Here is a 27,074-nt window from a genome sequence, read left to right as displayed (position 1 = left end):
TATACAGCTACCGGTACATACACTATATATATACAGCTACCGGTACATACACTATATATATATATATATATATATATATATATATATATACAGCTACCGGTACATACAAATATATATATACAGCTACTGGTACATACACACACATTATATATATATATATATATATATATATTATATATATATATATATACAGTCCTATGAAAAAGTTTGGGCACCCCTATTAATCTTAATCATTTTTTGTTCTAAATATTTTGGTGTTTGCAACAGCCATTTCAGTTTGATATATCTAATAACTGATGGACACAGTAATATTTCAGGATTGAAATGAGGTTTATTGTACTAACAGAAAATGTGCAATATGCATTAAACCAAAATTTGACCGGTGCAAAAGTATGGGCACCCTTATCATTTTATTGATTTGAATTCCCCTAACTACTTTTTACTGACTTACTGAAGCACAAAATTGGTTTTGTAACCTCAGTGAGCTTTGAACTTCATAGCCAGATGTATCCAATCATAAGAAAAGGTATTTAAGGTGGCCAATTGCAAGTTGATCTCCTATTTGAATCTCCTCTGAAGAGTGGCATCATGGGCTACTCAAAACAACTCTCAAATGATCTGAAAACAAAGATTGTTCAACATAGTTGTTCAGGGGAAGGATACACAAAGTTGTCTCAGAGATTTAACCTGTCAGTTTCCACTGTGAGGAACATAGTAAGGAAATGGAAGACCACAGGGACAGTTCTTGTTAAGCCCAGAAGTGGCAGGCCAAGAAAAATATCAGAAAGGCAGAGAAGAAGAATGGTGAGAACAGTCAAGGACAATCCACAGACCACCTCCAAAGAGCTGCAGCATCATCTTGCTGCAGATGGTGTCACTGTGCATCGGTCAACAATACAGCGCACTTTGCACAAATAGAAGCTGTATGGGAGAGTGATGAGAAAGAAGCCGTTTCTGCACGTACGCCACAAATAGAGTTGCCTGAGGTATGAAAAAGCACATTTGGACAAGGCAGCTTCATTTTGGAAACAAAAATTGAGTTGTTTGGTTATAAAAAAAAGGCGTTATGCATGGCGTCCAAAAAGAAACAGCATTCCAAGAAAAACACATGCTACCCACTGTAAAATTTGGTGGAGGTTCCATCATGCTTTGGGGCTGTGTGGCCAATGCCGGCACTGGGAATCTTGTTAAAGTTGAGAGTCGCATGGATTCCACTCAGTATCAGCAGATTCTTGAGAATAATGTTCAAGAATCAGTGACGAAGTTGAAGTTACGCCGGGGATGGATATTTCAGCAAGACAATGATCCAAAACACCGCTCCAAATCCTCAGGCATTCATGCAGAGGAACAATTACAATGTTCTGGAATGGCCATCCCAGTCCCCAGACCTGAATATCATTGAACATCTGTGGGATGATTTGAAGCGGGCTGTCCATGCTCGGCGACCATCAAACTTAACTGAACTTGAATTGTTTGTCCAAAATACCTTTATCCAGGATCCAGAAACTGATTAAAAGCTACAGGAAGAGACTAGAGGCTGTTATCTTTGCAAAAGGAGGATCTACTAAATATTAATGTCACTTTTCTGTTGAGGTGCCCATACTTTTGCACCGGTCAAATTTTGGTTTAATGCATATTGCACATTTTCTGTTAGTACAATAAACCTCATTTCAATCCTGAAATATTACTGTGTCCATCAGTTATTAGATATATCAAACTGAAATGGCTGTTATAAACACCAAAATATTTAGAACTAAAAATGATTAAGATTAATAGGGGTGTCCAAACTTTTTCATAGGACTGTATATATATATACAGTCCTATGAAAAAGTTTGGGCACCCCTATTAATCTTAATCATTTTTAGTTCTAAATATTTTGGTATTTGCAACAGCCATTTCAGTTTGATATATCTAATAACTGATGGACACAGTAATATTTCAGGATTGAAATGAGGTCGCCGAGCATGGACAGCCCGCTTCAAATCATCCCACAGATGTTCAATGATATTCAGGTCTGGGGACTGGGATGGCCATTCCAGAACATTGTAATTGTTCCTCTGCATGAATGCCTGAGGATTTGGAGCGGTGTTTTGGATCATTGTCTTGCTGAAATATCCATCCCCGGCGTAACTTCAACTTCGTCACTGATTCTTGAACATTATTCTCAAGAATCTGCTGATACTGAGTGGAATCCATGCGACCCTCAACTTTAACAAGATTCCCGATGCCGGCATTGGCCACACAGCCCCAAAGCATGATGGAACCTCCACCAAATTTTACAGTGGGTAGCATGTGTTTTTCTTGGAATGCTGTTTCTTTTTGGACGCCATGCATAACGCCTTTTTTTTTATAACCAAACAACTCAATTTTTGTTTCCAAAATGAAGCTGCCTTGTCCAAATGTGCTTTTTTATACCTCAGGCAACTCTATTTGTGGCGTACGTGCAGAAACGGCTTCTTTCTCATCACTCTCCCATACAGCTTCTATTTGTGCAAAGTGCGCTGTATAGTTGACCGATGCACAGTGACACCATCTGCAGCAAGATGATGCTGCAGCTCTTTGGAGGTGGTCTGTGGATTGTCCTTGACTGTTCTCACCATTCTTCTTCTCTGCGTTTCTGATATTTTTCTTGGCCTGCCACTTCTGGGCTTAACAAGAACTGTCCCTGTGGTCTTCCATTTCCTTACTATGTTCCTCACAGTGGAAACTGACAGGTTAAATCTCTGAGACAGCTTTTTGTATCCTTCCCCTGAACAACTATGTTGAACAATCTTTGTTTTCAGATCATTTGAGAGTTGTTTTGAGTAGCCCATGATGACACTCTTCAGAGGAGATTCAAATAGTAGAACAACTTGCAATTGGCCACCTTAAATACCTTTTCTTATGATTGGATACACCTGGCTATGAAGTTCAAAGCTCACTGAGGTTACAAAACCAATTTTGTGCTTCAGTAAGTCAGTAAAAAGTAGTTAGGAGTATTCAAATCAATAAAATGATAAGGGTGCCCATACTTTTGCACCGGTCAAATTTTGGTTTAATGCATATTGCGCATTTTCTGTTAGTACAATAAACCTCATTTCAATCCTGAAATATTACTGTGTCCATCAGTTATTAGATATATCAAACTGAAATGGCTGTTGCAAACACCAAAATTTTTAGAACTAAAAATGATTAAGATTAATAGGGGTGCCCAAACTTTTTCATAGGACTGTATATATATATATATATATATATATATATATATATATATATATATATATATATATATATATACAGCTACCGGTACATACACCAGGGGGCCCTAGAAGACCAGACCCACTTCCTGCTACACTGCACCAAATACTCAGCTGTGAGGGCCGTCTACTACCAAAGACTCTCTGCCCACATCCCAGACTTCATATCTGCAGACGAGAAGAGGAAACTCTACATCCTACTGGGAGAAGAAGAGGCCACTGTGGAGATCGCTGCCCAATACGTGTCCAGCTGTCACCAAATAAGAGGAAGATGAGACTCCACGGACTGTTATATTTATCCCAATACACCCGTCCCAACCCCACCTCTCCATATAGCGGTCACCAACGAAGAGGAAGACGAGACTCCGTGGACTGTTACAACCCAAACCACACACTTTACTAGCTTTGGCAATGCCAAATATCTATTCGGACGTGCCAATAAAGGTTTTTTTTATTTGGTATAAATATAACAGTCTGTGGAGTCTCATCTTCCTCTTGTTTGGTGACAGCTGGACACGTATTGGGCAGCGAACTCCACAGTGGCCTCTTCTTCTCCCAGTAGGATGTAGAGTTTCTCCCCGGGGTAGGGCGCTCGTTCTACATTACAGGTTAGTGGAGGAGAAGAGTCTAATACTGTGCAGAGGAGGAATGTGCCAGGTATCTTCACATACTAGAGCCTGATCCGGAAGCCCCCCTTATACTCCCTACTAATCCTATTTATTCCATGGGATTCCGTGTAGTGATTACATTGTCTCATCTTCTCTCCATTCAGGTTCCTACAATATAGAATCCTCTCAGTATCTTCTATATTAGAGAATATTCCGGATTGATCCATCAAGGATGGAAAGAGACAGGAACAAGATGGCAGAAAGTCTATTAAATCTCACCCTAGAGATCATCTACCAGCTTACTGGAGAGGTGAGAGATTCTGATGATGTCATCATGACATCATTCTTGTCCAGGGGTGGACAATTACATGAGAAATTGTAACGGTTCTAGAGGGCCATGCGCGCCGTGGCAAATATAGCTCCACCCACCCACTTCTATGCTGACTCTGCCCATTCTCAATCATCTTTCCATGTGCCCCCACAAAGTATAATCCTCCTATAGTCACCCGTGCATTATATGTCCCCACATTTTAATGTTCCCCTCCAAATGTCCCACAGTATTAAGTCCCTCTCCTGGTGCCCCAGTATAAACTAGCAGAAACTAGAGGCAGACATGTCCCCCTCCAGCTACCCACCATGGTTTAATATCCTCCTCCAGCTGCTGAGCTGAGTGTGTGCTGAGCTCTGCTACACCAGAGATGTAGCGGAGCTGAGTGCCGTAGGAGGCGGAAACTAAGATCGGTCCACAGTCCGATCTTAGTTGTAGCAGTGTGCTCAACACCTGAGATGTAGCAGTGCTGACCGTGCGCTGTGCTCTGCTTCACCAGAGATGTAGCAGAGCTGAGGGTGCGCTGAGCTCTGCTACACCAGAGATGTAGCAGAGCTGAGTGCTGGAGGAGGCGGAGTCTAAGATCGATCCACAGTCCAACCTCAGATGTAGCAGTGTTGAACGCACAGCTCTGCTACACCAGAGATGTAGCAGAGGAATCTCGAATATTTCACTGTTCGCTTATCTCTACATATCAAATCAGATTCTGTGTCTCAAATGCCTTTGTCCCCTAAAACCTACAGTGTTGTGAAAATATATTTTCCCCCTCCCATTTTCTTCTATTACTGTATATTTCTCACACTTGAATGTTTCAGCTTATCACACTGCTTTCAGTATTAGACATATCCCCAGGCTGTATCTGTACTTGCTATTGTCATCAAATTAGAACGTACAGGTACATCCCGAGAAGCCACGCATGACAGAGGCGGATGGCATGCACCATCTAAGAGTATGTTTACACTTTTAGGTTTTCTCATGCATTTCTTGAAAACAAACCAGGACTGGATTGAAAAAAGAGGAAATGTAGCACCTATTCAATGTTCTGTCCCCACATGAGGCGAATGAAGATGTGGCAGGTGGATAGGGGCTGGGAGAGGTCCTACCTTCGTTTCCTCAATGCAGGGCAGACAGGACCATGTTGCTCAGCGTCCAGAGAGATGATGCACATCAGGAATGGTGAAGTTCAGGCTTGTTTATTTGGAAGACTGGACATACAGCATATTATGGTAATGCAGCACTTCTCCAGGAATACAGGTGTAACAAGCAGGATGGTACAACAAGTGTGAGCAACTAGTAATTGTGTGTATGGTCGAAAACTGATGCTTTCTGCTGCTCAGTCCAAGTGTGCTCTCCCAGAGAAATGGAGACTAGTGATAAGTGAAAACAGGAAACAGCTACCCTTGAACCAGGAAGCGAAGGCATGTACAGAATTAATTAACTACAGGCTGTCATACAGAAAAAGGACAGCAGGTGGCAGCAAGGTTTACAAAGAATACAATCTATGTGTGAACGGTATGATTATATCTAGATGAAACAGCACATTCAATATACCTTTGCTTTCTTTATGATCTATCCTGGTTTTGGCTTCAAAAACTGCATCTGAAAACCTGAACACGTGAACGCAACCTGCAGGTTCTATTCCATGTGCTGTGTTGTAAAAACACATCAAAATTGCATTTTGTGAACCCCACAAGCATCCTTAATGATTATACTGGCCATTTCTCACTGAATATCTGGAAGGCCCTCAAAAAAAAAGGGGTGTCCTCTTGGACTTCCAGAAGATCCGGCAAATCTCCCAGTCCCCACATTTACTGCCAATTTATGCGTTGGTCAGGTTTTAAAAAAGAGGACATGGTCACTTCGGGGTTGTGGTGATGTCCAGAAGGAGTAATTAGCTTCACCCATAGGAGACATGACCTTTCCCGAAAATTTACATAGTGCCCTGCATATGCTATTTTCCCAAGTACTACGTTAAAAGTGATAGTGAAGTTGCCACAACCCAGATGGAGGCAATCGGATGATGTGCCACCTGCTAGGCCAATCACACTCAACAATGCACCCCAGTCCCACTCCTGGGCTGGACACCGCTGAGGGGGCATCCTGCAGTACTACCTGGATGGTGATAGTAGTAGTTTCCCCAGGGCGCTTCCAGTTGGAGAAGGGTCCTCTCTTCTCTGAGCCAGTATGATGGTGTTCGGAAGGACCCTGATGGTACAGTTGGTACAACTCAGGAAGCCAATGTTTGCAGTTGAGCAGGGGATAACTTTATTGCAGCAACTGGGAACAGGTACAACGGCAGCTTCTAAATGGGGTAGTGGTACCACAATGTCCAATCCCTCAGCCTTGGTTATAGTCCCCATGAGGACTCCCCCAAACGGATTACCGACACAGATGTGAACCAGGTCATAAATATACAATTGTCCCTGACTACTAGAGGAAGGATGTGGAACACCAAAGAGGCAAACATACATTGTCAGGATACGGAGTCGCCGCGGTCTCCTTGCTGCGCGGCGTCTCCCTGGGAGATGTGTTAGGAGTTCTATTGGGTGTGCTTAGGTCATTAAGGGTTAATCTTTTCCTTACCTTCAGTCTCCATGCCGTTAGCCATCAGGTGTGTTTCTCTGCTGCTATTTAAACCCCACCCAGGCATGGATCCTTGCCAGCCATTCACTTTGTGGTTCCTGGTTCCCCTGCTCAGTCTGATTCCCTGTCTGTTTGTATTCGGTCTGTTCCTTGGTTATATACCTGGCTTGTATTTTTGACTATCCCTTGTCTTTTGATTTGGTACCTTTATTATATCTCCTGGCTCGACCTCTTGCTCGTCTGACCTCGCCTTCTCTTCTGTGTCTTGCTGGGACTTGTGGTCCTCCCTGGTTCCATGCTGTTTAGTCTTTTGTTTTGCATTGCAGTTACACTGTGCTTTCTGTTTAGGTGTGACCCCGTGACTCCAGTCCCTAGGACTTTCAGGGCCTCCTCTCCCCTTATCCTAGCCGCCGGATAGAAGTGTAGGAGCCGTGGTAGGTGCACTTCAATTAGGAAGTGCATGGGTCTGCCTCATCTCAGATATTACAGCATAGTCATAGCCGCAGGGCCTACGACCCCTTTTGTCATTAGTTGCACAGTGTTGCTTTCCCAGCTGTGTCACTTTGCACTGCCTGACCCTGACTCCAATCCTTACATACATATTTTTTCAGTAATAAAGTTTATTCGCAATACGTCACTATGGCAACTTGGCTACACATATTTGATATTAAATTTAAACGTTGCAACCCATAAAAAAAGGACAAAATAATTTATGAACGCCATCTGAAAGGCCATCTGTTTGTTGAAACTTAATTTCTGTCAAAAAATTTTATTTCCTGTCACTTATTTCCTTTATATTCTGTCACATAATATTTCCTTTATAACAAAAATATGTTTCTACCCCAAAAATAAAACATGTCAATATGCGGAATGAAAAAAACAATTATTAAAACTGGAATAACAAGTGAAATAAACAAAACACCCAAATGCAGCCTGGTCCAATGGTAACTAGTTATGTGCATATATGTGGTATTTTTTCGTTTTTTCCCCCCAATTTTTTATGTTTTGCCTTCATTGGTTACAGCATTTTGATACATTTATTGTAAACTTCTGCACTTTCTTCTCCAATCTTCCTAATAACACAGTATTGGGAATGCTACATTCTAAAATAGAATATATGAGGATTCCTTCTGAATAATGGTATATGTCTTAAAGAGAGTCTGTCACAAGACCCCAGCATATCAACCCCGCTTTGCAGATACATGGGTTAGGGCAGGGGTGGGCAATTAATTTTCCCATGGGGCCACATAAGAAATTGAAACTATGCTAGAGGGCCGCACCATGGCAAATTTAGCTCCACCCACTTCTAAGTTGACTCCGCCCATTCCCAACCATCTTTCCATGTGCCCCCACAAAGTATAATCCTCCTACAGTCACCCGTACATTATATGTCCCCACATTATAATGTTCCCTTCCAACTGCCCCACAGTATTAAGCCCCTCTCCTGTTGCCCCAGTTTAAACTGGTGGAAACTAGAGGGGACATGAAGCTGGGACAGCTGGAGGGGGACATTAACAGTGGGGGTAGTTGGAGGGGGGCAATAAATTGACAGCTGGAGTGGAATATGAAACTGGGGGCAACTAGAGGGGGACATTAAAATCGGGAAGCTGGAAGCAGACCTTAAACCGTAGGGGTAGCTGGAGGGTGACATTAAACTGGGGGCAACTAAAGGCAGACAGGTCCCCCTACAGCTTCCTCCACAGTTTAATGCCCCCTCCAGTTGTCCCCAGTTTAATGTCCCCCCAGTTTAAGTGCCCTCTTCATCTACCCCTAGTTTCAGGTCCCCCCTCCATTTCTCCCTCCGTTTCATATCCCCCTTGATTTGCCCCATTTCATGTCCCCCCCCTCCATCTCTCCCCCAGTTTCATGTCCCCCACTCCATCTTCCATCTCTGCCCTAGTATAACATTCCCCTTCCATCTCAGCCCCTAAGCTACTGAGACACACACACACACACAGACTCACATACAGACAGACACATATAGAAACACATATAGACACACACACAGACAAACACACACAGACACATATAGACACACATACAGACAGACACATATAGACACACACACACATACAGACAGAAATACACATATAGACACACACACACACTCCACCCTGCATCTCACCTTACATCTTTCAGTACGTTATGACACACACCACGTCTCCATCTTCTGCCAGCACTAAGACACGCCCCCTAGACACGCCTCCCTAGTCAAGCTGTGCGGGCCGGTCTGAATCAGTCAGAGGGCCAGATATGACCCGGGGGCCGGCCTTTGCCCAGGTCTGTTCTTATCTATAGTAATAACAGATGATATGACTGGAGAGGTGATGGACTCTGGACATGCATACCTCCCAACCGTCCCGATTTCCGCGGGACAGTCATGATTTGGGTGACATGTCCCGCGGTCCCGGTTGGAGGGAGGTATGTCCCGATTTCAACTCAGATCTGCGTCCAGAGGACGCAGATCTGAGTTGAACACATATGCGGCTGAAGCGAGGAGCTGACAGGTCAGCACATATGCGGCTGAAGCGAGGAGCTGACAGGTCAGCACATATGCGGCTGAAGCGAGGAGCTGACAGGTCAGCTCCTTGCTTCAGCCACATATGTGTCAGCGAGAGAGGCGCGCAGAGAGCGGCGAGGGAGCGGAGGAGAAGGTAAGTTTAATGTGGAGGTGGAACGTGAAACTGGGGGCAGATGAAGGAGAGGACGGCATGACACTGGGGACAGAGATGGAGAGGACGGCATGACACTGGGAACAGGGATGGAGAGGACGGCATGACACTGGGGACAGAGATGGAGAGGACGGCATGACACTGGGGACAGAGATGGAGAGGACGGCATTACACTGGGGGCAGAGATGGAAAGGACGGCATGACACTGGGGGCAGAGATGGAGAGGACGGCATGACACTGGGGGCAGAGATGGAGAGGACGGCATGACACTGGGGGCAGAGATGGAGAGGACGGCATGACACTGGGGACAGAGATGGAGAGGACGGCATGACACTGGGGACAGAGATGGAGAAGACGGCATGACACTGGGGGCAGAGATGGAGAGGACGGCCTGACACTGAGGGCAGAGATGGAGAGGACGGCATGACACTGGGGGCAGAGATGGAGAGGACGGCATGACACTGGGCGCAGAGATGGAGTGGACGGCATGACACTGGGGGCAGAGATGTGGGGACATGAAACTGGGGGCAGATGAAGGGTGTATATGAAACTGGGGGAGAGATAGAGGGGGGACATATAATTTACGGGTGACTGTAGGAGGATTATACTGTGTGTGGGCACATGAAAAATTAACGAGTGGGCGGGGCTAAATTTTCCGCGCGCCGCTCATTTTGTCCCTCTTTCAGTTCTTCAAAAGTTGGGAGGTATGGACATGTATGTAGTGAGATTTATTAATGTGTCTCCCCATAACCAGGATTACACAGTAGTGAAGAAGACCTCTAGTGGGCGCTGTCAGGCTCCTGTGTATGATGGATATGGAGGAACCCTGAGCCCAATCCCGGGGCCTCCAACTCACCCCGTGATACAGGAGGAGATCAATGGACAGAAGATCCTAGAACTCACCAACAAGATGCTGGAGCTGCTGACTGGAGAGGTGACACTGCTGGGAATACTGGGACATTATACAGTAACTGGAGGGGTCGGGGTGATGACTGTATCATTGTGTTGTCAGGTTCCTATAAGGTGTCAGGATGTCGCTGTCTATTTCTCCATGGAGGAGTGGGAGTATTTAGAAGGACACAAGGATCTGTACAAGGAGGTGATGATGGAGGACCAGCAGCCCCTCACATCAGCAGGTAATAGACATGACTATATACACATGGACTTCCATTATTTGTATGTACAGAATGAATTCAGTCCCTGTCTGTCACTAATGTCTCTGGATCTGACTGTGCCGCATCCTGTACTCTCACCCTGCAACAGAAAATCCCTCCTGGCCAGTAAAGAATCTGATGGAGATTCATATGTCACTGTGTAAACCTCACCTTAGACCCCAATCACACTATGGAATCCGGACTAGAAAATCTGGTCTGTCCACACACCAGGACTCCCCGTATCTTAGTGATCTATGACGCTAGGAGTCCCGGCTTCCTTGTGACTCCACAGACCCTACTACATACTGTATGGGACAGCAGATCCGCGGTGAGTTCAGGCTGGGAAATCCAGCAGATGTGGTTTGGATTCTACTGTGTGTATGGGGTGTAATACAGTAAGATTTATGGCATCCTACAGTATTATTCCACATAAGTGGCCATAGTTAAGCAGCCATGGATTGTGTTCCTGTGGTTTGGGCTCTGAGACTTATTTCACTTTGGATTCGTAGTCCAGATAAGACGATCTATATCAGGGCAGGACAACTAGTAATGTAGTCAGAGGCCTGAACTTACTGGTACAAAATAAGGACCTTAATGTTAGGTCCTAAATGTGGGTTCTGTTGGGATAAGACAAAAACATTGCTAAAATAAGGCGAGTCTACCAAGAGAATATAGAAAAAATATATCAAAATGTTATTAAAGTGATTAAAAACACAGAAACACATAGCAACAAGAGGAGGGAGGAAAAACACATCCAAAAGACCATGCATGTGGAAAAAATGGCGTTGAAAACAATCAATAGTTAAAAGGGTTTAGAAGTCCAAGTAGGAAAGTGCATATATACACAAGTGATATACATAATATATATGATGAAGCCAGAGAAGGTGAAACGAATGTCAGGGCGCGTCTAATGCATGGTATGGGTTTTTATGGCATTAATTTCGTATACTGAGGGTTCATGTAGGTACAACTATATGTAATCTTTTGTATATGTATATTGATCATGTATATCACTTGTGTATATATGCACTTTCCTACTTGGACTTCTAAACCCTTTTAACTATTGATTGTTTTGAACGCCATTTTTTCCACATGCATGGTCTTTTGGATGTATTTTTCCTCCCTCCTCTTGTTGCTATGTGTTTCTGTGTTTTTAATCACTTTAACCCCTTAAGGACGCAGGGTAGTTTGGGCCTTAAGGCTCAGACCCTGTTTTTCAAATATGACATCTCTTACTTTATGTGAGGATAGCTTCATATTGCATTTACCTATCAAGGTGATTCCAAGAATGTTTTTTTGTGACACCTTCTACTTTATGTTGGTGGTAAATTTTGGTCATTATACTTTGTGTTTGTTTGTTAAAAAAAAAAAGGACAATATACAGAAAATTTCATAAAATTATCAATTTTGAAAGTTTCTGATATTCTTGTAAAAAACCAGACAGTCAGATCACACAAAAGTCTTCCTAATTAACATTTCCCATATGTCTACTTTATATTGGCATTGTTTCTTCAATGTCCTTTTACTTTTCTAGAATGTTTGAAGGCCTATAACTTTAGTAGCAAATTTTCAAATTTTCAAAAAAATTTCAAGATTGTGTTTTCTGGGGACCTATTTTGTTGTGAAGTGACTTTGCGGGGCCTATATCATAGAAAACACCAATAAATGACCCCATTTTAGAAAGTATAGCCTTCAAACTATTCAAAACAGTATATAGGAACTTTATTAATCCTTCAGGTGTTCCACAGGAATTAATGCAAAATGGAGGTGAAATTTCCAAAAGCCACTTTTTATGCAAATTTTCCATTTCAAACCAGATTTTCCAGTAACAAAGGGTTAATAGCAAAACCTACCCTAATATTTATTACTCTGACTCTGAAGTTTGTAGAAATATCCCATAGGTGGCCCTAACGTGTAAGTTGATTCAAAAACAGTCCTCAGAAATGAAAAAGCACCTCTGAGGATTTTGGTGCAGCAATTTCATTAGAATAGTTTTTAGACACCATGTTGCATTTACAGAGCCCTAGAGGTACCACAACAGTGGAAAACCCCCAAAAGTGACCCCATTTTGGAAACTAGACCCCTTAAGGAACTCATCTAGGGGTATAGAGAGCATATTGACCCCACAGGCTTTTCCAAATGATACTGCATAGCAGGCGGTGCAGAGTGAGAATTGCAATTTACAATCATAAATGCCATTTCAGTGCTTGATATATTATGCCCAGCTTTTATTACCATAGGTTTTCCTGAAAATGGCAATCCCCCATGGCTGCTATGTGATACTTGGGCACACAGGGGAAAGAGGCAGCATGCGGCAGGGGGATAAGCTGTGTGGAGGGCATCAGGGTAAAATTAAATATCAAGGGATGTATGATAAATGCAAAAACATTCTTCCACACAGAGCCCTGGTTTTTCAGGACAGGTATCACACTGGTATATAGTGTCCTTCCTTATCCCCCTCTTTGAGCAGATTCGCCACCTCTTTTGATTCTTTCCCTTCTTGGAGGTTTGAGTAACTTCTCCTGGAAAGTGTTGTCCTGGTCCTATGTGTGTGGCCTCGCTTCCAGATGTACTGGGTTCCCTCCCTTCCTGGTCTCTAAACAGGAGGTTCTTGATAACCACCTCTTGAAAATCCAGGAAAGTTCCCCTCTGGCTTGCACATCGAAATAACACATACGCATTGTACATTGCCATCTGTACGATGTGCACAGCCAGTCTTTTATACCACACCCTTGATTTGCGCATGGCGCTGTAGGGCTTCAGGACTTGATCTGACAAGTCTACCCCTCCCATGTACCTATTGTAGTCCAGGGTGCAGTCTGGTTTGAGAGTCTCTGTACTGGTACCTCGTACTGGTACATGGGTGCTGGTGTGGCCATGTATTGTTGTCAATACAAGGACTTCTCTCTTGTCCTTGTACTTGACACACAATACATTGCTGGTACATTGAGCCCTGCTCTCACCGGGCACTGAAATGGTCTACTATGGGTCTCAATTTATACAAGCGATCAAAACTGGGGTCATCACGGGGTGGGCACTGTTCATTGTCTGCATAGTGCAGGAATCGAAGTATAGCCTCATAGCGCATCCTGGACATTCTAGTGCGATATAATGGGGTGTAGTATAATATGTCCGTGCTCCAGTAGTCTCTAAAGGACGGCTTTTTTTACAAGCCCCATGTTTAACAAGAGTCCCCAGAATGTGTACATTTCATTTACTGTCACAGGGGTCCACCTGTGGGGTTGCGAAAGAAATGCACCAGGGTTTTTGGTTTTGTACTGTTCGGCGTACAAATTTGTCTGCACCACCATGAGCTCTATGAGGTCCTCAGAGAAAAAAAATTAAAGAAATCAAATTCTCTGAGCTCTGCCGTGTCAAATTTTATCCCTGGGGTGCCTGTGTACTCGGGGATCTGGGGAACATAGTTCTCAGGAACCGAATGGGGCAACTTTCCTCTGGGCTTTGTATAGTGCTGTCACTTCTTTCTGGGGTCTCAAGTGCAGTGGGTCTAGGGCGTCTTCTTGGGGGTCCCTCATCATCATCATCATCATCATCATGACTTGACGAGGATGATGATAAATAAAACAGTGTGGCACCATCAGAAGATTCGCTTTCAGAGGCGAGAAATTGATATGCCTCTTCAGCAGTAAAGGAGCGCTGGGACATTTTTGTACGTAATGTGTGTTCACAGTATACAGTATATTGGTGTGTTCACAGTATACAGTATATTGGTGTGTTCACAATTTACAGTATATTGGTGTGTTCACAGTATACAGTATATTGGTGTGTTCACAATTTACAGTATATTGGTGTGTTCACAGTATACAGTATATTGGTGTGTTCACAGTAAACTGTATATACAGTAAAAACTGTATAAAGAAAAAAAAATAATATACCCCAAAAAAACCAGGTATATAAATGAAGTTTGGACTTCCCTACACTACACTAAGGATTCCCTAAACTACACTACACTACAACTAAACTAATTTTATGTATTCCCTGATGCTAAACCTAACTAACCTAACTAAATTTTTGCAAATTCCCTGACACTGACTATAAAAAAAAAAAAAACAAAAAAAAAAACAGACAGACAAGACGCAGGGGGTAGACAGACGGTAAACACACCTAACTAACTCTGAACTAGTCCCTATTACTAAAACTAAGGGTGTATTCACACTGAGTAAACGCTAGCTTATTCTGAACGTAAAACACGTTCAGAATAAGCGGCGTCTAAAGCAGCTCCATTCATCTCTATGGGAGCGGGGATACGAGCGCTCCCCATAGAAATGAATGGGCTGCTTCTTTCACTCCGTGCAGTCCCATTGAAGTGAATGGGGAGTGCCGGCGTATACGGCTCGGCATGAGCAGAGCTTGCCGTATACGCCGGCACTCCCCATTCACTTCAATGGGACTGCACGGAGTGAAAGAAGCAGCTCATTCATTTCTATGGGGAGCGCTCGTATCCCCGCTCCCATAGAAATGAATGGAGCTGCTTTAGACGCCGCTTATTCTGAACGTGTTTTACGTTCAGAATAAGCTAGCGTTTACTCAGTGTGAATTCACCCTAAGGTGACGGGTTCCTAACACTAATCTACTATTATTATTATTATTATTATTATTATATAAAAAAAACCACAAAAACCCACAAAAACACAAGGACAAACAGACAAAGATGGGAGACAGGTAAGGAGGTGGACAGACGGGGAAATGCAGGTGGTGCAATAAGGAGGTGGGCAGAGGGGGTAATTCAGGTGGTGCAATAAGGAGGTGGGCAGAGGGAGAAATTCAGATGGAACACAGTGGGCACAAACACACAGGAACAGAGTTTTGAATATTTCTCAAAATAGCACAGCAACCACTAGCAACCTCTCTCAACTACTGACTAAACCCAACAGAGAAGATGGAGGAGGGTGCAAGATGTAGTAGCAGTTCTGTGACATCACTGATCACTCCTATTGGTCAATAGTCAGTGACTAACCAATAGTGGCGATCAGGAGGCAGGACTACTACTACAGTAGCCAATCACAGCAATGGCGCCAATGCACATCTGGATAGATGGAGAAATGCAAACAGCAGCATTTCGCTCACATACGCAATGGCGTTCTTGATTCACAGCAGGATAAACATGCAGAGCGTTTGCATATTGGCGATCGCTGACATTGCAGATATTGTTCACATATCTGCAATGGCGGCGATCGCCAATATGTTCACGATCCTAACAGGCGACCCTCGCCATTTTTCTCTGGCGCCTCATGCCTCATGTTGGCGCCTCATACCGGGGTTTGGTGCATCATACTGGGGCCTCATCTTGCATGCTGTGATGGCTGCTGTCCCTTACAGCAGCCATCACAGCAGGAATTTTATTTATTTGCCACGACGAGACTCACATGGCAGGGGTCGCACTTCTGCGGTCGCCGCCATTATCCACATGACTAATGGCGGCGATCGCTGAAGTGGGACCACTGCCATTTGTCACCTGGCAGTTAGCTGGGATGGTCTGCTGTCTCAGACAGCAGGCCATCCCAGCTTGTACGCATAATGAAACAAAATAGCAGCGATCGCCGCCATTAGTATTCTATCAGTCAGTGACTAATGGCGGCGATCGCTAATGTGAGACCTCCACCATTTGTCTTTTTTTACTTGCCTGTGATGGTCTGCTGTAGGGAACAGCAGCCATCACAACTTTTTTCAGTGAAATGGAGGCAGGAGGGTGAGGGGAAGCTGGTCAGTAATATTACTGACGTGAGCGTTAAGGGGTTAATAAAATTTTGATATATTTTTTCTACATTCTTTTGGTAGCCTCGCCTTATTTTGGCAATGTTTTTCTATTATTTGGATAACTATCTCTACATTGTGCCTTATATATTTTTGGGGATAAGATAAACTACTCTGGGTGCAGAAATTGTAATTGATCTACTAGGGACAGGCAGGGCCGCCATCAGAACAGTACTGGTGCTATCAGAGGTCCGGTCACCGCTCTAAGAAAAAAGGAAGCCGGTAACTTGCACTAGAAATGAATCTTATGTGATGTATCTCTATGTAAGTGCCACCATTCCTTTCCTTAGAGCTGTGACTGGGTGGGCCCGCTTCATTCACCCACCACCAGCACCAATACAGTGGCCTAGAGCAGTGGTGGCGTCTCCTGCCCCGCTTCATTACTATTCATTATCACTGACCTCCGTCTCAGCACAGTGAATACTAATGAAGTAGGCCGCGGTGCTGTCGTTTGCTGCCTGTGCCACTGACTTCACACGGCCTAAAGCGTCTCAGGCAGCGGCAGCTCAGTAGGGAATATACTTATAAGGTTATGTTATTCAATAATAGTAACATCCAGTTTTCTTCTTGTCAGATGACTGTACCAGGAGCTCAGAAGGACATCTGATATCTACAGATTATACAGCAGAGGATCATGGTATCACACAAAATCCATATGAAGAACATACCATTACCCCAGATATACCCTCAGCCTGTCAGGAGCAAGATCTTTCTTCTAGTTCATCATGGTCTGTAAAGCAAAATAAAGGAATCAAAAGAGGTTTTATACATCAGAGAACTCACACAGGAGAGAAGCCATATTCATACCCAGAATGTGGGAAATGTTTTACTCACAAATCAAATCTTGTTCAACATCAAAGAACTCACACAGGGGAGAAGCCATATTCATACCCAGAATGTGGGAAATGTTTTACTCAAAAATCAAATCTTGTTAGCCATCAAAAGTCTCACACTGGGGAGAAGCCATATTCATGCCCAGAATGTGGGAAATGTTATACTCAAAAATCAAATCTTGTTAACCATCAAAAGTCTCACACTGGGGAGAAGCCATATTCATGCCCAGAATGTGGGAAATGTTTTATTCTGAAATCATGTCTTGTTGACCATCAAAAAACTCACACAGGAGAGAAGCCATATTCATGCCCAGAATGTGGGAAATGTTTTATTCAAAAGAATAAGGTTGTTCAACATCAGAGAACTCACACAAGGGAGAAACCATATTCATGCCCAGAATGTGGGAAATGTTTTACTTGTAAATCAAGTCTTGTTGACCATCAAAAGATTCACACAGGAGAGAAGCCATATTCATGCCCAGAATGTGGGAAATGTTTTACTTGGAGATTACAACTTTTTACACATCAGAGAATTCACACAGGGGAGAAGCCATATTCTTGCCCAGAATGTGGGAAATGTTTTACTCACAAATCAAATCTTGTTCAACATCAAAGAACTCACACAGGGGAGAAGCCATATTCTTGCCCAGAATGTGGGAAATGTTTTACTCACAAATCAAGTCTTGTTGACCATCAAAAGACTCACACAGGGGAGAAACCATATTCTTGCCCAGAATGTGGGAAATGTTTTACTTGGAGATTACAACTTTTTACACATCAGAGAATTCACACAGGGGAGAAGCCATATTCTTGCCCAGAATGTGGGAAATTATTTACTCAGAAATCAACTCTTGTTGACCATCAAAAGACTCACACAGTGGAGAAGCCATATTCATGCCTAGAATGTGGGAAATGTTTTACTTGGAAATCAGATCTTGTTAAACATCAGAGAACTCACACAGGGGAGAAGCCATATTCTTGCCCAGAATGTGGGAAATTATTTACTCAGAAATCAAGTCTTGTTGACCATCAAAAGACTCACACAGTGGAGAAGCCATATTCATGACCAGAATGTGGGAAATGTTTTACTCAGAAATCAAATCTTGTTGAACATATTGAAATGGAAAATATTTCCAACTTCCATCTCAGAACTCACACAGAAAATGCAGTTTTGTTTTCAGAATGGTTTATCCCCAATTCACATCTTAAAACTTACAAGAGCTTTCCAAGTACAGGAGAAATTTTTATTTTTTCCCAAAAACTCATTTTAATGACAATTAGAACAAGAATAAAATACAACATTTAGACTGTAATCACACCTGTGACATAGTTTGATGCAGTTTTTCAGTAAATCTTGGTGGGTTTAGTTTCTCTTTCCCTTTATCCACACATAAATCTTTACAGTCCTTTATTCTTGGCAAGGCCTGGGGTTACAAGAGGTATCTCTGCGGCCTATACTGTTTATACATCTTTCCCATATCCCTCTAAACTACCATATACAGTGACACCTCTCCAGGCCATCGCTCCTTTAAGAAATTCACCCCCTCGTAGGGACTTATAGTTTCGCTGATTCCCCCCCCCCCCCCTTTATTCGTTATGACAGCTGCCATTCTATAAGCAGACCGCCCCCTTATGTAACAAAGCCCAATTGTGTAAGTGTAAACTCATACAGGCAGTCTGACACTACACCAGATTTATCACAGTGACTGATACTAGATGATAAATCTGCCCTATCTATATCCTGTCTAGTCTACATTTATACCACCTCTTACTTGGCTTACTTTGAGACAGAATTTTATGATACAATGTTCCTCACCAGTCAACAGCTCCATACTGTACAAGTGGTCAATCTCTTTAATCCACTCACCCACTGTCGGGGGCAACTGGGACTACCAGTGTTTGGGAATAACAGCTCTAGCTGCAGCCAGGAAATGTCAGAGGAGCCTATTTTTGATCTTGGCCAAGGGGCCAGGGATTAGGGTAAGAAGAGTCAACTGAGGAGATGATGATCGAGACCCCACGGTGACTTCTGTGTAAATATTAAAGATTGCAGTACAAAATGGTTGTAGCATGGGTCACAACCACCATATGTGGAGGATAGAGCCCTCGGCTGGTCCAAACCTCTGGGCAGGGTCAGATTGGCTCACTGGAGGACCGGTGTACCCATGTACTTAGTGGGCCAACAGGACGCCCATTGCTTTTTTTAATAAGCTATGAAAGTCTGGTAAAAGGTGACTCCTCCCCCGCGACCATGACCGTAGGTGGTCAGGGACCTGCAGCACCATCATAATGATCGATGAAAACCTGGTTCCCCGATCATTATAAACATTGCTATACTGTGTGGGGACCACTGCGGAGCATATTGTACTTTATGAGGGGACACTGTTGCGCATATTATTCTGTGTGGGGCCCCTTATTTACATTACACGCCATCTATTTTATAGCACACGTGATATTATCTGATCTGCAGGGGTCCTGAAAAAAATCCCACTGGTGGGCCCTAGACATCCCAGTCTGACACTGTCTTTGGGAACAGTTTCTGGAGAAGGGCAGGGCATCTATACCATCTTGTCAGAAATGTAAAGTTCTTTTCCTGAGCGTGGCAGACCATGGGAACTTTGTGATAGAAAAAGAAAATTTTCTGCCAGTCTTGGTCTGAGAGTTGAATTTGGTCCGTATGGATGACCTCTAGTTAAAGAGAGGCCAGATAGTTCTCAATGAGTATCGCAAAGAATGTCACATCATTATTTACGAAGGAGATGACTTTTATTGTGGTTGAGTGCGTTTGGGGACTAAAGGGGTACCCTCATCACAAAAGACGCGAGTTGGGGAGTAAACATTTTGTAGAACTTCACGGGGAGATCACCTAAGCCCAGGATCCTTCCACTATGGGAGTCCCAGATCACCCAGGAGAGGTCCACAACCAAGAGTTCCTCATTTAGTGTGGCCCCACTCTCGTCCATAAGTCCAGGGAGTGTCATTGCAGCCACCTAATTGTTGATCCTGTTTTGCATCTCTTGCGGAGGTAAATCTGAGAGGAGGCCACTACAATTGTAGAGATTTGAGTCGAAATCTTAGAAAGATTGAACATTAGGAGGGACAGGGACTCTCCAGGGTCGTTTTAATGGTAGGAACGAACTAATTGGGTGGCCGTGGGTGAAGACATTTTTCTAGGAAACTGCCAAACTTGTTAGAGAACTCATATTGTCTAAAAGACAATTTGCATATGGCTTCCACTAGGTCCACCAGTGTTTGTGATCCCTGTTGCATTTATGGAAGGATTCAGGTGTTCGTATCTGAGTAAGAAGGCATGAGATCTCAAAAATCTTCTCCGGCTTCAGCCCTCACTCCTTCTTGAATGAAATCCCCGTGCTGACACTATTTAGTGCTTCCCATTGTATCGGGATTGGGGTCACATCATGCTCGTGATGGTGAAGAAGGTCCATAATGGCTTGTGAAATCACCCCTGTGCGCGCCCCGTCTTTTAGAAGGTTGGTGTTAAGAGTCCGGCCCCACTCACCTCTCCTTGATAAGGAAATAGTAACATCTACTGTGAGTGTTGTGGACTTGTGAAAAATAGGTGCAGTCTCTCACCTGGAGATGAAGGACCCACGGAACATTGACAAGCCGCATGTCAGCAACCTTAAATTTCAGGGCCTGTGAACGTGACAAAGGGATGGGGGACCTGCCTACAAGAAATCCAATATTGCATTCATGGTTAATTTCAGGTCTCCTGCCATGACCTTCAAATAAAGTAAATTTTGATTTTCATGTCCCAATGTTAATAAAATCTGTGAATCAGCTGTAGGGTCAAAATGCTTTCCAGTGTTTAGAAGTTGTAGAGAACTGAATTCACTAAGGGTTGTATAAATAAGTCTGCTGGGATATGTAGTACTACAGGTTTGACAAGTTTGGGGAGAGCCAGCCAGCTGTGTCCATGATAAGACACTGTTTAATCTTACAGTGGAGACAAAGAGAACAATGGCTGGACGCTCAGACTACAGAGTGTCTTATTTATGTCTCAAAAGCCCTATTGTGTAACTGCTGATAAGTGTATGAAGTATTGTACTGCCCTGAATATTTTAAAGGGAGGCACTGGAATCTATCTGCTTCTAAGCTGCATTGTGAGTAATGACTTTCTGGAGATGGGTTTTATCATTTGTGATTACATTTGTGATATACAATATTGCGTGAATTGCCAGAATCCGCCAGAGTATGAAAAGATTAGACAAATGTTTTATGGAAAATTAAAGTGAATATTATTGTGATATGTTGATATTTTTTATTCTTTGTGCCACAGATAGACAGACATGAACCTGATGTGTTTTCCTCTATCAGAACGGTGGTAAGGCAATCCTCACACAGGTAGACAGATGTCATATTTCCTTGGCAAGACAGAGCAAGATATGGCTCTACAATCCTCCTCAAAACATCTCATTTCAGCGTTGTGTGACTTTTGAATCCTGCAACTCTTTTACCAGTAGGAGTTCATGATTCAAAGGGGGAGTAGATGATGAGATATTTAAAAAATTTTTTATTATTAATGAGATATTTTTAAACTCTCTCTCAGAAGAGGCGGCTTCGGTCATGTCACTGATGCCCCATTGGAGAATCCTGACTATGAGATGTTTGTGGACGGTTCCAGGTACCTAACAGAAAAAGGCAAATTTGTTACAGGGTATACTGTAGTCATTATACATGACGCCATAGTATAAGAAGCCCTTCCACCACACGTGTCAGTATAAGAGGCTGACCTTATAGAAGCCTGATAGCACAGCAAACATTTACACTGACTCCAGGTATGCGTTTGGCATTGCACATGGTTCCAATCACAGGGCAAACCAATTAAGAATGGAAACTTAGTCAGTTGATGGAGGCCATATTGCTCCCTAAGCAGTTGGCAATTGTGAAAGTCAGAGCTCACACAAAGGGAAGAGACCCTGAGAGTATCTGATCAAGCAGCAAAAACAGCGGTACTGCTGCCATGGAAGGGTCTCAAACAGGTGAGCAAAATGGATATTGACCTAGCAGACCTCAAGGGGCTGTACTCTAAGGTGACTGGTGCCATAGAATGTGAAGGAATGTGGAAAATGGGGGATAGATTGTGTCTGCCCGCAGCAGCATACCCCCAAATGGCTGGTTTGGCCCACGGTAAGGTGCATGCCTCTTGAAATGCCATGGAGTCACTAGTAAGTTATGGGTCGCCTCAAGTTTTGGAAGGGCATGTTACATATGTGATCTACACAATCCAGGACAGGTAGTTAAGACACAACACATGCACACCAAAATCCCTGTATCCATTCTTGATAATACAAGTAGTTTACATACAATTGCCTGAATCTGGAACGTACAAATATGTGTTGGTCTGTGTGGATTTGTTCTCAGGTTGGATCAGCCGAGCAACGTCACACACAGACGGCTCAGCTACATACACGTCACACACAGACGGCTCAGCTACATACACGTCACACACGGACATCTCCGCTACATACACGTCACACACAAACCTTTTAGCACCATTAAAATCAGAACTCACTTGATACACTATCAGCTGTGTGTGTGTGGCTTCTCCAGGCTAATGGATGGGTATATCTCACACACAGACTGCTCCACTACATACACGTCACACACAGACTGCTCCACTACATACACGTCACACACAGACGGCTCCGCTACATACATGTCACACACACAACCTCACTACATACACGTCACACACAAACGGCTCTGCTACATACACGTCACACACAGATGTCTCCACTACATACACGTCACACACAGACGGCTCAGCTACATACACGTCACACACAGACGTCTCCACTACATACACGTCACACACAGACGGCTCAGCTACATACACGTCACACACAGACGTCTCCACTACATACACGTCACACACAGATGGCTCAGCTACATACACGTCACACACAGACGGCTCAGCTACATACACGTCACACACAGACATCTCCGCTACATACACGTCACACACAAACAGCTCCGCTACATACACGTCACACACAGACATCTCCGCTACATACACGTCACACACAGACGGCTCAGCTACATACACGTGACACACAGACGTCTCCACTACATACACGTCACACATAGATGGCTCAGCTACATACACGTCACACACAGACATCTCTGCTACATACACGTCACACACAAACAGCTCCGCTACATACACGTCACACACAGACGTCTCCACTACATACACGTCACACACAGACGGTTCAGCTACATACATGTCACACACAGACATCTCCGCTACATACACGTCACACACAAACCTTTTAGCACCATTAAAATCAAAACTCACTTGATACACTATCAGGTGTGTGTGTGTGTGTGTGTGTGTAGCTTCTCCAGGCTAAAGGATGGGTATAGCTCATCCAGGCCTGTAATTTAATTTGGAGCTCTGCAACATACTCTATTATGAGGACCCCTTGATGTCCCTAACAACGTCACACACAGACGGCTCTGCTACCTACACGTCACACAAAGACGGCTCCGCTACATACACGTCACACACAGACTGCTCCACTACATACACATCACACACACACGGCGCCGCTACATACACGTCACACACAGACTGCTCCACTACATACACATCACACACACACGGCGCCGCTACATACACGTCACACACAGACTGCTCCACTACATACACGTCACACACAGACGTCTCCGCTACATATACGTCACACACAAACGGTTCCGCTACATACACGTCACACACAGACGGCTCCGCTACATACAGGTCACACACAGACTGCTCCACTACATACACATCACACACACGGCGCCGCTACATACACGTCACACACAGACTGCTCCACTACATACACGTCACACACAGACTGCTCCACTACATACATGTCACACACAGACTGCTCCACTACATACACGTCACACACAGACGGCTCCGCTACATACACGTCACACACTCAACCTCACTACATACACGTCACACACAGACGTCTCCGCTACATACACTGGAAAGAGAAGAATACAAGGTCCCCGGCACCGAGCCGTTCTTTGTGTAATACCGTTGGTATATTGATGAATAAATAAATAAATAGAGACAATCAGGTGTCCGCTCACCTGGTTTGGTTGTGTCGAACACAACAACCAATAAACATAGTAGGCAAGAACCAGTGGGAAAGGCACTGGAAGGCAGCTGCTAATGGCAGTCACAGGGACGTCAATCTGAGACAGACGGAAGGACCAGCCTTGCGGAGGACAGGCGGGGAATCAGCACTCACCAAATTTTGATAAATGGAAGTCAACTTTATTAGGCACCACGCGTTCCGGGCAAACAGCCCTTTTTCAAGTGCAACATTAATCTTTTAAAATGAATAATCACAATTACATTCAACTTTAATAAAACCACAGACTGCTCCACTACATACACGTCACACACAGACGGCTCAGCTACATACACGTCACACACAGACGTCTCCACTACATACACGTCACACACAAACAGCTCCGCTACATACACGTCACACACAGACATCTCTGCTACATACACGTCACACACAGACGGCTCAGCTACATACACGTGACACACAGACGTCTCCACTACATACACGTCACACACAGATGGCTCAGCTACATACACATCACACAGACATCTCCGCTACATACACGTCACACACAGACATCTCCGCTACATACACGTCACACACAAACAGCTCCGCTACATACACGTCACACACAGACGGCTCTGCTACATACACGTCACACACAGACGGTTCAGCTACATACACATCACACAGACATCTCCGCTACATACACGTCACACACAGACATCTCCGCTACATACACGTCACACACAAACAGCTCCGCTACATACACGTCACACACAGACGTCTCCACTACATACACGTCACACACAGACGGTTCAGCTACATACATGTCACACACAGACATCTCCGCTACATACACGTCACACACAAACCTTTTAGCACCATTAAAATCTGAATTCACTTGATACACTATCAGCTGTGTGTGTGTGTGTGTAGCTTCTCCAGGCTAAAGGATGGGTATAGCTCATCCAGGCCTGTAATTTAATTTGGAGCTCTGCAACATACTCTATTATGAGGACCCCTTGATGTCCCTAACAACATCACACACAGACGGCTCTGCTACCTACACGTCACACACAGACGGCTCCGCTACATACACGTCACACACACAACCTCACTACATACACATCACACACAGACGGCTCTGCTACATACACGTCACACACAGATGTCTCCGCTACATATACTGGAAAGAGAAGAAAACAAGGTCCCCGGCACCGAGCCGTTCTTTGTGTAATACCCTTGGTTTATTGATGAATAAATAAATAAATAAATAAATAGAGACAATCAGGTGTCCGCTCACCTGGTTTGGTTGTGTCGAACACAACAACCAATAAACATAGTAGGCAAGAACCAGTGGGAAACTGGAAGGCAGCTGCTGATGGCAGTCACAGGGATGTCAATCTGAGGCAGAGGGAAGGACCAGCCTTGCGGAGGACAGGCGGGGAATCAGCGCTCACCAAATTCTGATAAATGGAAGTCAACTTTATTAGGCACCACGCGTTCCGGGCAAACAGCCCTTTTTCAAGTGCAACATTAATTTTTTAAAATGAATAATCACAATTACATTCAACCTTAATAAAACCCCAAAAAACACAAATCGAAATACACAATAATGACATCATATGTATGCACCATAAGGAGTATAAATAAGCATGTAAAAGCTCCTATTGTGGTAGAATAAAATCCATTAAATGCATATACATACACATGATGATAATAAATGATTAAAAAAAATATTAAGAAAATAAATAGATGAATAAATATATAAATAATAATAGAATAAATAAATAGAGAGTGGTTTCTTCTCCCTTTTTCAACAAGACTACCAAAAATAACCAAACGAATATTAATAATGATACAAAATATGATTAAATTCGTTAGGTATATAAATCACAGTTATATGACTTGATCTGCACAAATGTCAGACATGTATGACCAAAGAAATGCCTGTTACGTATCCACAATAAGTCTGTGTTAGGGTGCATTCACACTGAGTAAACGCTAGCTTATTTTGTAGAGTAAAATTACACTTGTAAATTTTGCTATCCCATTGACTTCAATGATATTTTTTTACAAGTGCAAAAATATGCCTGTAAAAAATACGCCTGTAAAAAATACGCCTGTAAAAATACGCCTGTAAAATGTCATTGAAGTCAATGGGATAGCAAAATTTACAAGTGTAATTTTACTTTACAAAATAAGCTAGCGTTTACTCAGTGTGAATGCACCCTTAGGCTGTATTCACAGAGTAACGCCAGGCGTTTTTTGTGTGTGTTTTTGCACATAGCGCCGCGTTTACGCCGCGTATACGCCGCGTTAACGCCAGGCAACGCCACCGCTAAATAGCGCGGCGTATACGCGGCGTGAACGCGGCGCTACGCGGCGTAAACGCGGCGCTATGTGCAAAAAACACACAAAAAACGCCTGGCGTTACTCTGTGTGAATACAGCCTTAGGGTGCATTCACACTGAGTAAACGCTAGCTTATTTTGTAGAGTAAAATTACACTTGTAAATTTTGCTATCCCATTGACTTCAATGACATTTTACAGGCGTATTTTTACAGGCGTATTTTTTACAGGCGTATTTTTTACAGGCGTATTTTTACACTTGTAAAAAAATATCATTGAAGTCAATGGAATAGCAAAATTTACAAGTGTAATTTTACTCTACAAAATAAGCTAGCGTTTACTCAGTGTGAATGCACCCTTATACTGCCGTACAACCAAAAAACACATCTACATATGGCCACTACTTAAGCCACAGTTGACCAAGTATCAATAGCATATT

The 27,074-nt window shown here is 43.5% G+C and overlaps 1 pseudogene; it reads left to right on the top strand.

The window, feature by feature from the left end:
* The window catches only part of LOC142189611 (uncharacterized), a 282,275-nt pseudogene that overhangs the window by 63,956 nt on the left and 191,245 nt on the right, over positions 1 to 27,074 (top strand).

This window comes from Leptodactylus fuscus, chromosome 1, assembly GCF_031893055.1.
Source record: "Leptodactylus fuscus isolate aLepFus1 chromosome 1, aLepFus1.hap2, whole genome shotgun sequence".
Classification (NCBI taxonomy): Eukaryota; Metazoa; Chordata; class Amphibia; order Anura; family Leptodactylidae; genus Leptodactylus; species Leptodactylus fuscus.
Note: the sequence above shows the minus strand (reverse complement) of the source record. Positions and strands in the feature narration are given on the sequence as shown.